This window comes from Prionailurus bengalensis, chromosome D1, assembly GCF_016509475.1.
Source record: "Prionailurus bengalensis isolate Pbe53 chromosome D1, Fcat_Pben_1.1_paternal_pri, whole genome shotgun sequence".
Lineage (NCBI taxonomy): Eukaryota > Metazoa > Chordata > Mammalia > Carnivora > Felidae > Prionailurus > Prionailurus bengalensis.
The window spans coordinates 54,232,642-54,244,958 of NC_057346.1; positions in this window are offsets into that span (position 1 = coordinate 54,232,642).

Sequence of the window (12,317 nt, forward strand, 5' to 3'; positions counted from 1 at the left end):
CTGGGAAGAATAATTCTACTCATGTGATCGAGTTCTGTAAGGATCAGATGAGTCAATGCACATAGACACTTAGAACAACACCTAGTGCCTGTTACACGCTCAATGCACAAGAATCTTAATTCTTTTTTTAAATGTTTATCTACTTTTGAGAGAGAGATAGAGAGAAAGAGCACATGGGGGAGGGGCAGAGAGAGAAGGAGACACAGAATCCGAAGCAGGCTCCAGGCTCCAAGCTGTCAGCACAGAGCCGGATGCGGGGCTCAAACTCACAGACTGCGAAATCATGACCTGAGCCCAAGTCGGACACTTAACCAACTGAGCCACTCAGGTGCCCCAGCAATGCACAATAATTATCAATACTGCTATTATTCTATGCAGACAGTTGAGGCTAGAGACTAGCTAGACCCTAGGCTAAAGGAATAGACTAAAATGTACCCTGGAACCAGACTATGAAGGATTCTGTATGATAGGTTTGTCCAATTCAATCACTGGGTGTTTCCTACGCATCTGGCACTGGGAATATGGTGCTAAGCCAGAGACATACCCTGCGTCTAAGTCATTGCCACAGAGAAGGGCTGCCAGAGGGTGTCAAAGGAGGGAAGCACCAGAGGTTAAATGTAGTAGAAGCAATCCATGAAAGCTCATGCCTTTCACCATCATGCAACCTTTACATAACAGAAAAGGGGCCTGCCCTGATGGAGCCTGCATTCAAACGTGGACAGATACCCTCTCTTATAATTCCATGTGGCATGGCTATGCCCACACATGGGCAGTTAAGACTTGCCCTAGGGCTCAGGGGATGGCAAAACTGAAATAAATAGTAAGGACAACAAGAGTTAGATCGCCTTCAGGTCAGGTCTACTCTTCAGCTTGGAACACTGTACGGGAGGCTTCATTCTGTACATACATCAGAGGCAATCAAAGGTCCTATATGGCCTATGTAGACTGCTCCAAGTCCCAATCCCCGGAAAGAGACCCAGACAGACAGCTGGTCTTTCACTTGCCTGTCTCAGGCATATCTTTCACACCAATTTTTTCTCTTGTACTTAATTGTTCTTTCACAATTGTCTCTCACAAAGGATCATCATTCCCTCAAAGAAGAGACCTGTCCTCCCACAAGGATATGCCCATACCCTATGACTTCAAGGTATGCAGTTCCTTAGGAAAAAAGATGATAAACTGACTATAGCAGAGGCTGCTAGTTGTCCCTCAGTATCTGTTTTTCCCTACTTCTTTCTGTAAGAACTCATGAATTTTTGCCAGGCACTTATCCACCCAAAAGAAAGACCATGTTTCCCAGCCTCCCTTGCAGGTAGGTATGGCCATATGACTAAAATCTGGCCAACAGGACGTGAGAAGTGGTGTAGGTTACTTCTGAGGCATGTCCCTAAATTGAGGGAATGTACCCCTCTTTGTCCCTTCCTTCTTTATGCTGGCTGGAATAGCAGACATGTGGCAGGAGTAGCCATCATGGACCATGCATGACATGAAGGCCATATGCTGAGGATGGTGAAGCCACAATAGAGAAGGAACCTGGGACACTGAAATCACAGAGTGTTCTATCAGCCCAGGACTGATGACCTCTACAATCCTATTAGAGAAAGAAATGTCAACCTTATCAGCCCATGGTTTCTTTTCACATGTAAGCAAACATAACCAAAACAAATACTTCCATCTTATCCTATAAGACAAACTCACATATAAGATTGTAGAGGATTGTTTCAGTACACCAAGCCAAGCTGTGTGTCAAGAACCCCTTTCTGAAAGTTGGTCTTGCTGCCCCAAGCCTAGTCCAGTGAGCCTCCGAGGAGCTCTGAGGTCCAGCATTCCCCCTTACCCCTGGGTTGGCTCAGTTCTCCTGCCAGGGGCCAAGGCTTTGTCTGAACCCCAGCTTCCTTCCCTGGATCCAGAAAACTTCTAGCTCTGTCAGTCCTTCTGTCTATACTCTGGCCACTGGACCATTCTCTCTAGTCATAGGTTGAAACTCTGCTTCATAAGGAAAAGTTCCCTGGAACAAAGATGTTTCTTTGCCACCTGCTATGATATAGGCATTGCAGGTGAGGTATTTTCAGTATGAATTGGGGAACCGCTCTTTGACATGGCTTGCTAAAGTATTGCCTAAGGAGTCCAAGCTCTCCTGGTAAATTTAGCATTAGGTAGTTATAGCCTCTGTTGCCTACATTTTCCCACATATTAAATAGGCAGATAACTGGGAACCTCAGACTGATCCTCGTCTGTCCCCTAGCTTACATTCAGGATGTATGTAATCATGGTGTTCATCTGATAAAGGGAGACCCCCCTCTTCCCATAATGTGTGGTACAGCCCAGTTCGGTTCCATCTGGAAATGTTGTGTTCGTGAACTTCACAGGAAGGGGCATAAGATGCCAACGGTTCATGGGACAAAGTGCAAAGGGGCTCCAAAGGGGCTGGAGCAGGGGAAATATTAGCAAGCTTGGCCTCCATGTTCCTTACAATGTGCCTATCGTGAGATGTGGGTTGTCATGGCAATGAAAGGTTGGCAGTTGGACACTGGAAGAAGACTGTGTCATGTTGTCATGGAAGATGAAGCATTTGAGACACAGACAGTTTGATCAAAATATACCTCACTGAGCTCAGTGGAAACCCCAGAGGTTGTTCCTATGATATCATTAAGTACCATGAGCCCAGTACAATACATAGTATCCCCAAGACCCCAGGGGTCAAGTCATCTCAAAAGGGGCTCTTAATGAGGTAAAACATTTCCACTGCAGAGACTTGGACAACTGTGCCCAGCCCCAGGCTCTAATTTGGACCCCACATGCCAGTGCTACTTTAGGTCCCATTCAAGCGGGGACTAACATGTTCCACAGTGGAATTTTCCCTTCTGTACTCTGCCCTCCTCTCTATGCTAGCCTACCAGTGAGGCCTCTGCATGTCTCCTGGTCAGGCCCGAGAAGCTGTAAGAGAGACATACACATGAACTTCAGTCATTCTCTTTATTCATTCCAGTGTGCCAAATCTTTCCAATTCTTTAAGATCTAATTCAAATGGCCTCTCCTCCAGGAAGCTTTCCTTACTTCATCCACTAAGCTCCTCTTGCTATTTTTAATTACAATAATAATAATAATCTGTTAGGCCCTCATAAAGAGCCAGGCACCATGCTGTTATTTACAAACATAATCATTCAATCAAATCCTCACAAGGACCTCATGAGATAAGGGTTATTATGTCCATTCGACAGAGAGGAAACTGAGGCTGAGAGAGATGAAGTGCTGTGCCCAAGGTCATAGAGCTGGTAAGTGACTGAGTCAGGATTTGAGCGCAGGTGTACCTACTAACCACTGTAGTGCACTCTTTCACTGAAAATGCACACTTACTTCTTGAAACTGCCCTGGTTCTTTACCTCCATGTGCACCCTCTGTTAAGATGGGATAAATTCCAATCCACTCCAGCTTTGGCAGCCTCTGATTCTGGGATCATTAGAGGGAGCAGTGAAGGGGACACAGGGCCTTCTTGGTGGCTCTCTGTTGCTGGTTTCCCTTCTAAAAGAGTGTCCTCGTTCCTCTCCACCTCCCCTCAGTCCTTTATGCAGGGTGCAGCTTTAGAATTCCTGGACTCAGCTTCTGAATATCGATTGTTTGCAGGAGCAAGTCAGCAATTTGTGGTTTCCCGACAATGGCCTTGTGTTCTATAATAGAACCGGGCTTGTTTGCATTTCTATCATCAGGCAAGGCACAGGCCTGGGGTCTGGCCTGCCCTTTTGCCTGATGATCTGGAATTATTCTGTCATCTGTCCCAACCCTTCAGAGTGGTGAACACAGGCTGAGCTCTGCTATCAGAAAGCTAAAACCCAAATAAAACTGCAACTCTTTCCCAGAAAAGGGATCGTCATGATGCCCGTTCTTTTAAATATGTATTTTGCTACTTTAAAAGAAAAAAAGTGGGTTTAAATCCAGGATGGTCATGTTCATAAAGGGGTAGGGAAGCAAGCACCCTCCTATATTATTGGTGGGATATAAATTAATGTGATTTCTTTGAAGGACTAGTTGGTGCCATTTTTTTATGTTTATTTATTTTTGAGAGAGAAAGAGTGTTGTGTGTGTACACAAGAGGGGGAGGGGAACAGAGGATCCCAAGCGGCCTCTGCGCTGACAGCAGAGAGGCCCCCGGCACAGGGCTTGAACTAACAAACCATGAGATCATGACCTGAGCCGAAGTCGGACACTCAACAGCCTGAGCCACCCAGGCGCCCTTGGTTGGTACCATTTGTTGACATTTCAAATGTGCAAACCTTTTAATGCAGCACTTGCAGTTCTAAAAATTTATCTTACAGACATTCTTGTACATTATGCAAAAGCATATGTACAAAGATGTTTTCTCTTGGATTATTTATAACAAAAACGTTAGGAATCTAAATGGCCGTCAGCTAGGGACTTATTAAATAAATAAATAATTGTTTAACCACACAATGGAACACTCTGCGGCCATTTTTTAAAAGAAATACATTTGTATGTGAAGAAATGGAACATCCTCCAAAATATACTATAAAATTAAAACAGCAAGATTCTTGGTGGGGGGAGGGGAACTGTGTGTGAAAAAAGGTGTGTGTGTGTGTGTGTGTGTGTGTGTGTGCACATATAGAACAAAATCCAGGAAAAACATTAGGAAACTATCAACATTGATTACTTCTGAGTAAAAGGCCTGACCATCTGGAGTAGGAGGGAAACTAACTACCAAGTTGAACTGGTTTGACCTGTTTCCCACGTACTTATATTACTTTTACTTAAAAAGCATCCAGGGGGCACCTGGGTGGTTCAGTTGGTTAAGCTTCCAGCTCTTTTTTCTTTTTTTTAAAGCTTATTAATTTATTTTGAGAGACACAGAGAACACAGGAGGGGCATAGAGACAAGGAGAGAGAAAATCCTAAGCAGGCTTCATGCTGTCAACGCAGAGCCCAGCACAGGGGCTCGATCCTACCAACAGTGGGATTATGACCCCAGCTGAAACCAAGAGCCAGAGGCTTAACTGACTGAGCTACCCAGGATCCCCATGGCTGACTTTTGATTTAGGTAGGTCAAGATCCCATGGTTCGTAGATCAAGCCCTACGTCCAGCTTTGTGCTGGCAGTGCAGAGCCTGTTTGGGATTGTCTCTCTCTCCCTCTCTCTCTTCCCCTCCCCTTGCACACACTGTCTCTCTCACTCTCCTTCTCTCAAAATAAATAAACACTTTTTTTTAAAGGCGGTAGGATAGGAAACATATATTCTTATCCAAACCAAACCAACTCCTGCTTTTCTAACCTGTTGCTGTCTTGCTCACTTATTCCCATAAACTGAGCTGCTCCTGTATCAAGTGCAATGCCTTGCTTTATGTAAAGTTCTGCTTTTTGTATATTTTCACATATAGGGTAAGTAATGCTCAGTATCTCAATTTTATAGCTGAGGAAACTCAGAAAGTAAGTAAATTCCTGTGATGGTTAGTTTATGTGCTGATATGGGTATACTATAGTACTCAATTACTTAATTAAAAATGAAATCAATGGGTGCCTGGGTGGCTCAGTCGGTTGGGGGTCTGACTTCAGTTCAGGTCATGATCTCACAGTCTGTGAGTTCAAGCCCTGCATCGGGCTCTGTGCTGACAGCTCAGAGCCTGGAGCCTGCTTCAGATTCTGTGTCTCCCTCCCTCTCTGCCCCTCCCCTGCTCATGCTCTGTCTCTCTCTGTCTCAAAAATAAATAAAAACCTTAAAAAAAATTTTTTTTTAATGAAATCAAATCAGGGGTGCCTAGGTGGTTCAGTCAGTTGAATGCCACTCTTGATTTCGGCTCAGATGACGTCATGGTCTCACAGTTCAAGAGTGTGAGCCCTATGTTGGGCCCTGTGCTGCCAGTGCAGAGCCTGCTTGGGATTCTCTCTCTCCTTTTCTGTTTCCTGCTCACATGCTCTCTCTCTCTCTCTCTCTCTCTCTCTCAAAATAAATAAATACACTTAAAAAAATGAAATCAAATCTATGGACTGATGTAGTTATTTTGTAGATGTGGTTACTACTTATAATCAGGTGACTTTTAGATAATGGAGACTATCCTCAAAATCTGGATAGGCCCCATCCAGTCAGTTAAAAAGGCCTTAAGAGGAAAACTGAGGTTTCCTGCAGGAGGAGGAAATTCACCTCTGGACTGTTGCTTTGGCTCCTCCTACTTGAGAATTTCCAGCCTGCTGGCCTGCCCTACGGATTCCAGACTTGCCAACAACCATAATCCCAAAAGGCAATTTCTTGCAATAAGTCAATCTCTCCCTCCCTCCCTCCCTATCTCCTCCTCTCCCTCTCTCTACAGATATACATATATTCGGCTGTAGAGAATATATGTATGTATAGAGAGATACAGGTTCTGTTTCTCTGATAGAACCCTGACTGATACACTTCCTGAGATCACAGGGTAAATAAATGACACAGATGGGGTTTAAATCTATATCCATCTGTCTTCAGAGTATCTGTCTCCTCCAGAGCAAGCTTGACACAACACAAATGGGTTCATGTGACCAGCCCATGTGAATCCTTTCAATGAATCCATCACCTACACGATAAAATAAAAATTCCTAGCATGACTGTGTCAAAGCCCTTTTGATTGCAAGTGACAGAGATGCAACTTGAACTGGCTTTGAGAAAACTTAAGGCAGGGTAGTATGCTTTACATACTGGAGAAGTTAAGAAGTGCTGGTTTTATCAGGACTGGTTTCTCTCAAGTGCTTAGCTTTGCTTTACTTTTTTTTTTTTAATTTGTAATCTCTTTCTTGATCAGCTGTCCCTTCATAGTGGCAAGATGGTTGCTGTTGCCCCAGCCTGCACACTCTTAGGTCCAATCCTATGGAAAAAGGGAACCCATTCCTCCCAAATTAAAAGTATAAGGTATAGGAAACATTGAATTTGGGGGGCTCTTTTGGTCTGATGTGGACATGTGTCACTGTTAGCAGTGATGTACTATGCATCAGTTGGCCTGGGTCTGCACCATGTGTATGGATGGGGTCTGCCCTGCCCAACCATATTGGACTGAGAATAAGGTAGAGTAGATCCCCAAATGAAAATCAGGGGTTGTTACCGGAAGTAGATGAATGAATGCTGAGCAGTCCAAAATGTCCACTTCAGTGACATCCAAGATTGGACATCACCTTGCCCTTACTCAACTCTTTCTCATACCCCAAAACTATGCTCAGGCTTTATTCAGTCACTTGCCACTCCTTGAACATACCTCAAACCCTCCTTACTCTATGCCTTTTTCTTGCTATTCTTTTTACCTAGAATACTATTCCTTCCCACCCTCCTTCTAAAAAAGATTACCTTTTTTTAAGACCATCTCAAACAATAACTTCTCCAGGAGGCTTTCGTGGATGCCGCAAAATGAATTACCCTCTCCCTCTTGTTTGTTTTTGTAGATAGTTTTGTTTTTATATAGAAGCATTGGCACATTTTTTCTGATATCATGATGATTTAAGCACCTGTGTAGTTTCTCCTAGTCTGTAAATTCCTTGAAGGCAAGGACAATAAATCAATCACATTCATAACCCATACAGTGCCTATAATAGTGTATTGAATGCATTTGTTTGAGCATATGTTTATAAGGCATCTCTGTTCTGCAGCAGGTTCCATGCTGGGTATTGGAGAAAACACTATAGAAAAACACAACTGGATCACATTTGCTTCTATCTAAATTGAATGGCAATTCCTTTCAAGAGCCACTTAGGTATGACAGTAATAAGTGACAGTAACAAATCTAGAATTTCAACACAGTCTGACACTGAAGTGTACAATCTCAACCACTGTGCAATACCATCTTCCAATGGTTAGAGCATAGGATATGGAATCCCACAAACCTGGGTTCAATTCCTGACTCCCCCAATTCCTAGAGTATGGCCTTTGGTAAGTTGTTACATATTTCCAAAACTGCAATGTCTTCCATCTATAAAGTGGGCATAATAGTTATATCTACCTCATAAGACTGTGGTGAGAATTAAGTGAGTTGATCCACATAAAGCATGTAGCACAGTGCTTGGCACACAGTAAGTGCTAGGTGAATGTTTCTATTATGACATTGCCCAGAAAATTTGAGCCCCTCAGGTATGGTTTGGAAGGAAAAATCTAAACAGAGATAACATAAGAATTGGATTTTGGGTCGGGGAGAACAGAGAAGAGGAAGAAGGGAGTTAAGGAACTGTGCAATGGAGTGCGAAATCTGAGGAAAAAGTCAGCCAGTGAGAAATTCTGACTGATGGCATTGACCAATAAATAATGATGATGATAACAGTAATCGCAGATACAAAATGCTTACCATGTACGAGGCAATTCTAAGTATTTTCTATATAGTAATTCAGTTCTCAAGACAATACCATGAGATATGTACCATCATCTTTCTCATCTTATATAAATAAAGAAACCAAGCTATAGAGAAATTAAACCACTTATGTGTGAAGTTTAACAGTTTAGTGATTGGTAAAACCAAGATTGGAAACCCTAGAGTCTGATTCCTAAGTTTTTCTTCTTTTTTTTCTTTAAAGATTTTATTTTGGGAGCACCTGGGTGGCTCAGTCAATTAAGTATCTGGTTCTTGATTTCAACTCAGGCCATGATCCCAGGGTCATGGGATTGAGCCCTGTGTCAGGCTCTGTGCTGAGTGTGGAGCCTACTGAAGATTCTCTCTTTCTCCCTCTGCCCCTCTCCCCTGCTTACACGTGCTCTCTCTAAAATAAATAAAATGAGAAAAAATGTTTAAAAAAAGATTTCACTTTTAAAAAAATTTTACATATATTTTTTGAGAGAGAGAGAGAGAGAAAGAGAGAGAGAGAGAGAGGCTACGTACAAGCAGGGGAGGGGCAGAGAGAGGGAGACATAGAATCTGAGCAGGGTCCAGGCTGTCAGCACAGAGTCCAATGCAGGGCTCAAACACACAGACCAGGAGATCATGACCTGAGCCAAAGTTGGACACTTAACCACCTGAGCCACCCACGCACCCCTAAAAAAAAAAAGATTTTATTCTATACACCCAACATGGGACTTGAACTCACAATCCCAGGATCAAGAGTTGCATGCTCTACTGACTGAGCCAGCCAGACAACCACCCACCCCGCCCCAGCAAGTCTTTCTTTTTAATCAGTATGCTATACAGCAGAGGGCAATTTGGGGAAGTAAAAAAAAAACCTCAGAATTCAATAAAATAATCCAAAATGGGGACCAGTGTTCCTGCAGAAAGATGTCCCATCACAGTGTCATTTATTAAACACCTGCTATGTGCCAAGAACTGCTTTTGGTGTTTATACTTAACACTCAATCCTCACAAAAACCTTAGGAGATAGGAACTGTCATCCCTATTTTTATTTTTTAATTTTTTATTATTTGGAGGGGGGAGAGTGTGTGTGTGCACATGAGAGTGAATGGGGAGTGGGGGATAGAGGGAGAGGGAGAAAGAGAATCTCAAGCAGGCTCCATGCCCAGTGCAGAGCCCAATGTAGTGCTCGATCCCATGATCGTGAGATCATGACCTGAGCCAAAATCAAGAGTCAGACACTTAACCAACTGAGCCACCTAAGGAACCCATCACCATTTTCAGATGATGAATTTGAAATTAAGTAATCTACCCAGGGCTACACAGCTACTAAGCAGACTGGAACTCAACTATGTATGCCTCCAAACCCTCACCCCTCCCCGTACAGCAAAATTTGGCAACGACTTAAGTACCCAATAATAGAACAGTTAAGTAAGTTTGGCTGTATCTACTTCTGCAAATTCAGCTACTAAAACGTAGGATTTTAATAGCATTGGAAATTTTTCTCATGTTAAATGAATATTTTAAGTGAACAGATAAAATTGCATTTATAGTATAATCTCAGCTAGGTTAAAACATGCACTAAAAAAAGATGGAGAGGCCAGTACCTGGGTGTCACAGTCCGTTGAGCATCAGACTTTGGCTCAGGTCATGATCTCTCATGGTTCTTGAGTTTGAGCCCCACATTGGGCTCTGTGCTGACAGCTAGGAGCCTGGAGCCTGCTGTGTCTCCTGCTCTCTCTCTCTCTCTCTCTCTCTCTCTCTCTGCCCCTGCCTGCTTGTGTGCATGCTTTTCCCTCTCTCTCTCTCTCTCTCTCTCCCTCCCTCCCTCCCTTTTTCTCCCTCTGCCCCTCTCCCCCACTCTCTCTTTCTCTAAAACAAAAACAAAAACAAAAAAGGTTGGAATTAAATATGCCAGTTGCCTCTGGGTAGTATAATTTTTTTCCATGTTTCTGTACTTTTAAATTTTTTACAATGAACATGTAGGATTTTTATAACCAGAAACTAATAAATGAATACTTTTTAAAACAAGGCTCCACATTTTACTTTTATTTTTAATTTTTTTAAGTTTATTTATTTATTTTGAGAGAGAGAGAGCGAACAAGCAAGCGGGGGAGGGGCAGAGAGAGTGGGAAAAAGAGAATCCCAAGCAGGCTCACTGCTGTCAGCACAGAGCCTGACATGGGGCTCAAACTCACAAACCATGAGATCATGACCTGAGCAGAAATCAAGAGTCAGACGCTTAACCGACTGAGCCACCCAGGAGCCCCTCCACTTTTTATTTTTTGAGGGCCCTCCTCAGAATGGCACTGGTGGCAGAACTGCAAAGGAGATTGCATGCACAACCTCTATGATCTCCTGTATGGATGCCCGAGTCCCAGTAGAAAAAGAACAGAACACTAATACAGATAGGGACATTTTAGCAGAGAAACCTTAGAACCTGAAACTTTCAGATTCTCCTTAATTCTCTGTTCCAGCAGAAGCAACCCATTCCCTCTTGCCAAAAGAAAGCAGTCTCTCCTCGTCTGGAGATGTTACAAAAGCTGAACAAAGGCAGGTACGTGATAAGATGACACTTGCTCTATTCTGTATCTGACTCATCACCCTGTCAGCTACCAGGCTAATAACAAGAATTGGGTATTGGCCTGGGCTGGAAAAGAAGGATCTCTGTCCTGAGAGGAGATGAGTTCTATACCAAAGGTATTTCAGGCCCTGGCTGATGCATGCTGGAAGGAAGCAAGGGAACATGTGTGGAGATGGATCTTGAAGATATTAGACTTAGGGGGATGGAACACAAGGTTGGATAGGGGAGAAAAGACCTCTCAGGGCTGTTGGATATGGAGTGTAAGCAGACACTGATTATACCAGGAGCCCCAACCACTAGGAGCTTCTGGTTAGAGTGAGGAATATGGAAGTCAAGTAATAAAAGGACTTCTAGCCCTAGCCCATTTCACAATGGTGAAATACATTCATAGACCTACCCTGTAGTTAATCCCCCAATTTTTGAGAGTGCAGATTAGTAGAGATATATTTAGCAGATATAAGAATCTTTGCATTAATTTTTTTTTAATTTTTTTTTCAACGTTTATTTATTTTTGGGACAGAGAGAGACAGAGCATGAACGGGGGAGGGGCAGAGAGAGAGGGAGACACAGAATCGGAAACAGGCTTCAGGCTTCGAGCCATCAGCCCAGAGCCTGACGCGGGGCTCGAACTCACGGACCGCGAGATCGTGACCCGGCTGAAGTCGGACGCTTAACCAACTGCGCCACCCAGGCGCCCCATGCATTAATTTTTTAACCTGAGGAGTAAGAGTCTTTATAGTAGAAAGGGCCAGCTGGAAGCCCTTGATATTACCCAACCAGCCCACTGCTGCATCCAGCCAAGAGGGTAAATGAGAAACAACACTGCATTTAGCAGGAATTGCAGAGATTACTACCATCATAAAGGCTTAGAAGATACGAGACTATTCATCCCATTATATCCTTATTCACGTCACCTCTCTGGCCTCTGCAAAAACCAAATAGGTCCTGACAGATGATGGTGAACTATCATAAATCGACAACTTGTAACCTTAATCGTAGCTGCCATGATGAATGTGGTATTCTAACCGTAATGTATCCCCTAGCCCTTGAAAGGTCACTATTGATCTGACAAACATGTTCTTCTCAATACCTATTGCTAAAGAGGATCAAAACCAGTTTATCTGGGGCTCCTGATGGGTTCAGTTGGAAGAACATGTGACTCTTGATCTCAGGGTCATGGGTTTGAGCCCCATGTTGGGCATAGAGATTACTTAAACAAACAAACAAACTTTAAAAAAGGATAGAAGTCCACATTCACTGTGTTGCCCCAAGTCTATGTCAACTCTCTTGCTCTGTCACAGAGTAGCCTATAGACCCTTGATCATCTTCTCATTTCATAAAACATCCACAATAGTCCCCTAGAATAGTCCCCTACTAGTGGTCCTGGTAGATGGGACAAGAAAGGTACCTTAGATGCCCCAATGAGACTAAGTATTCCAGA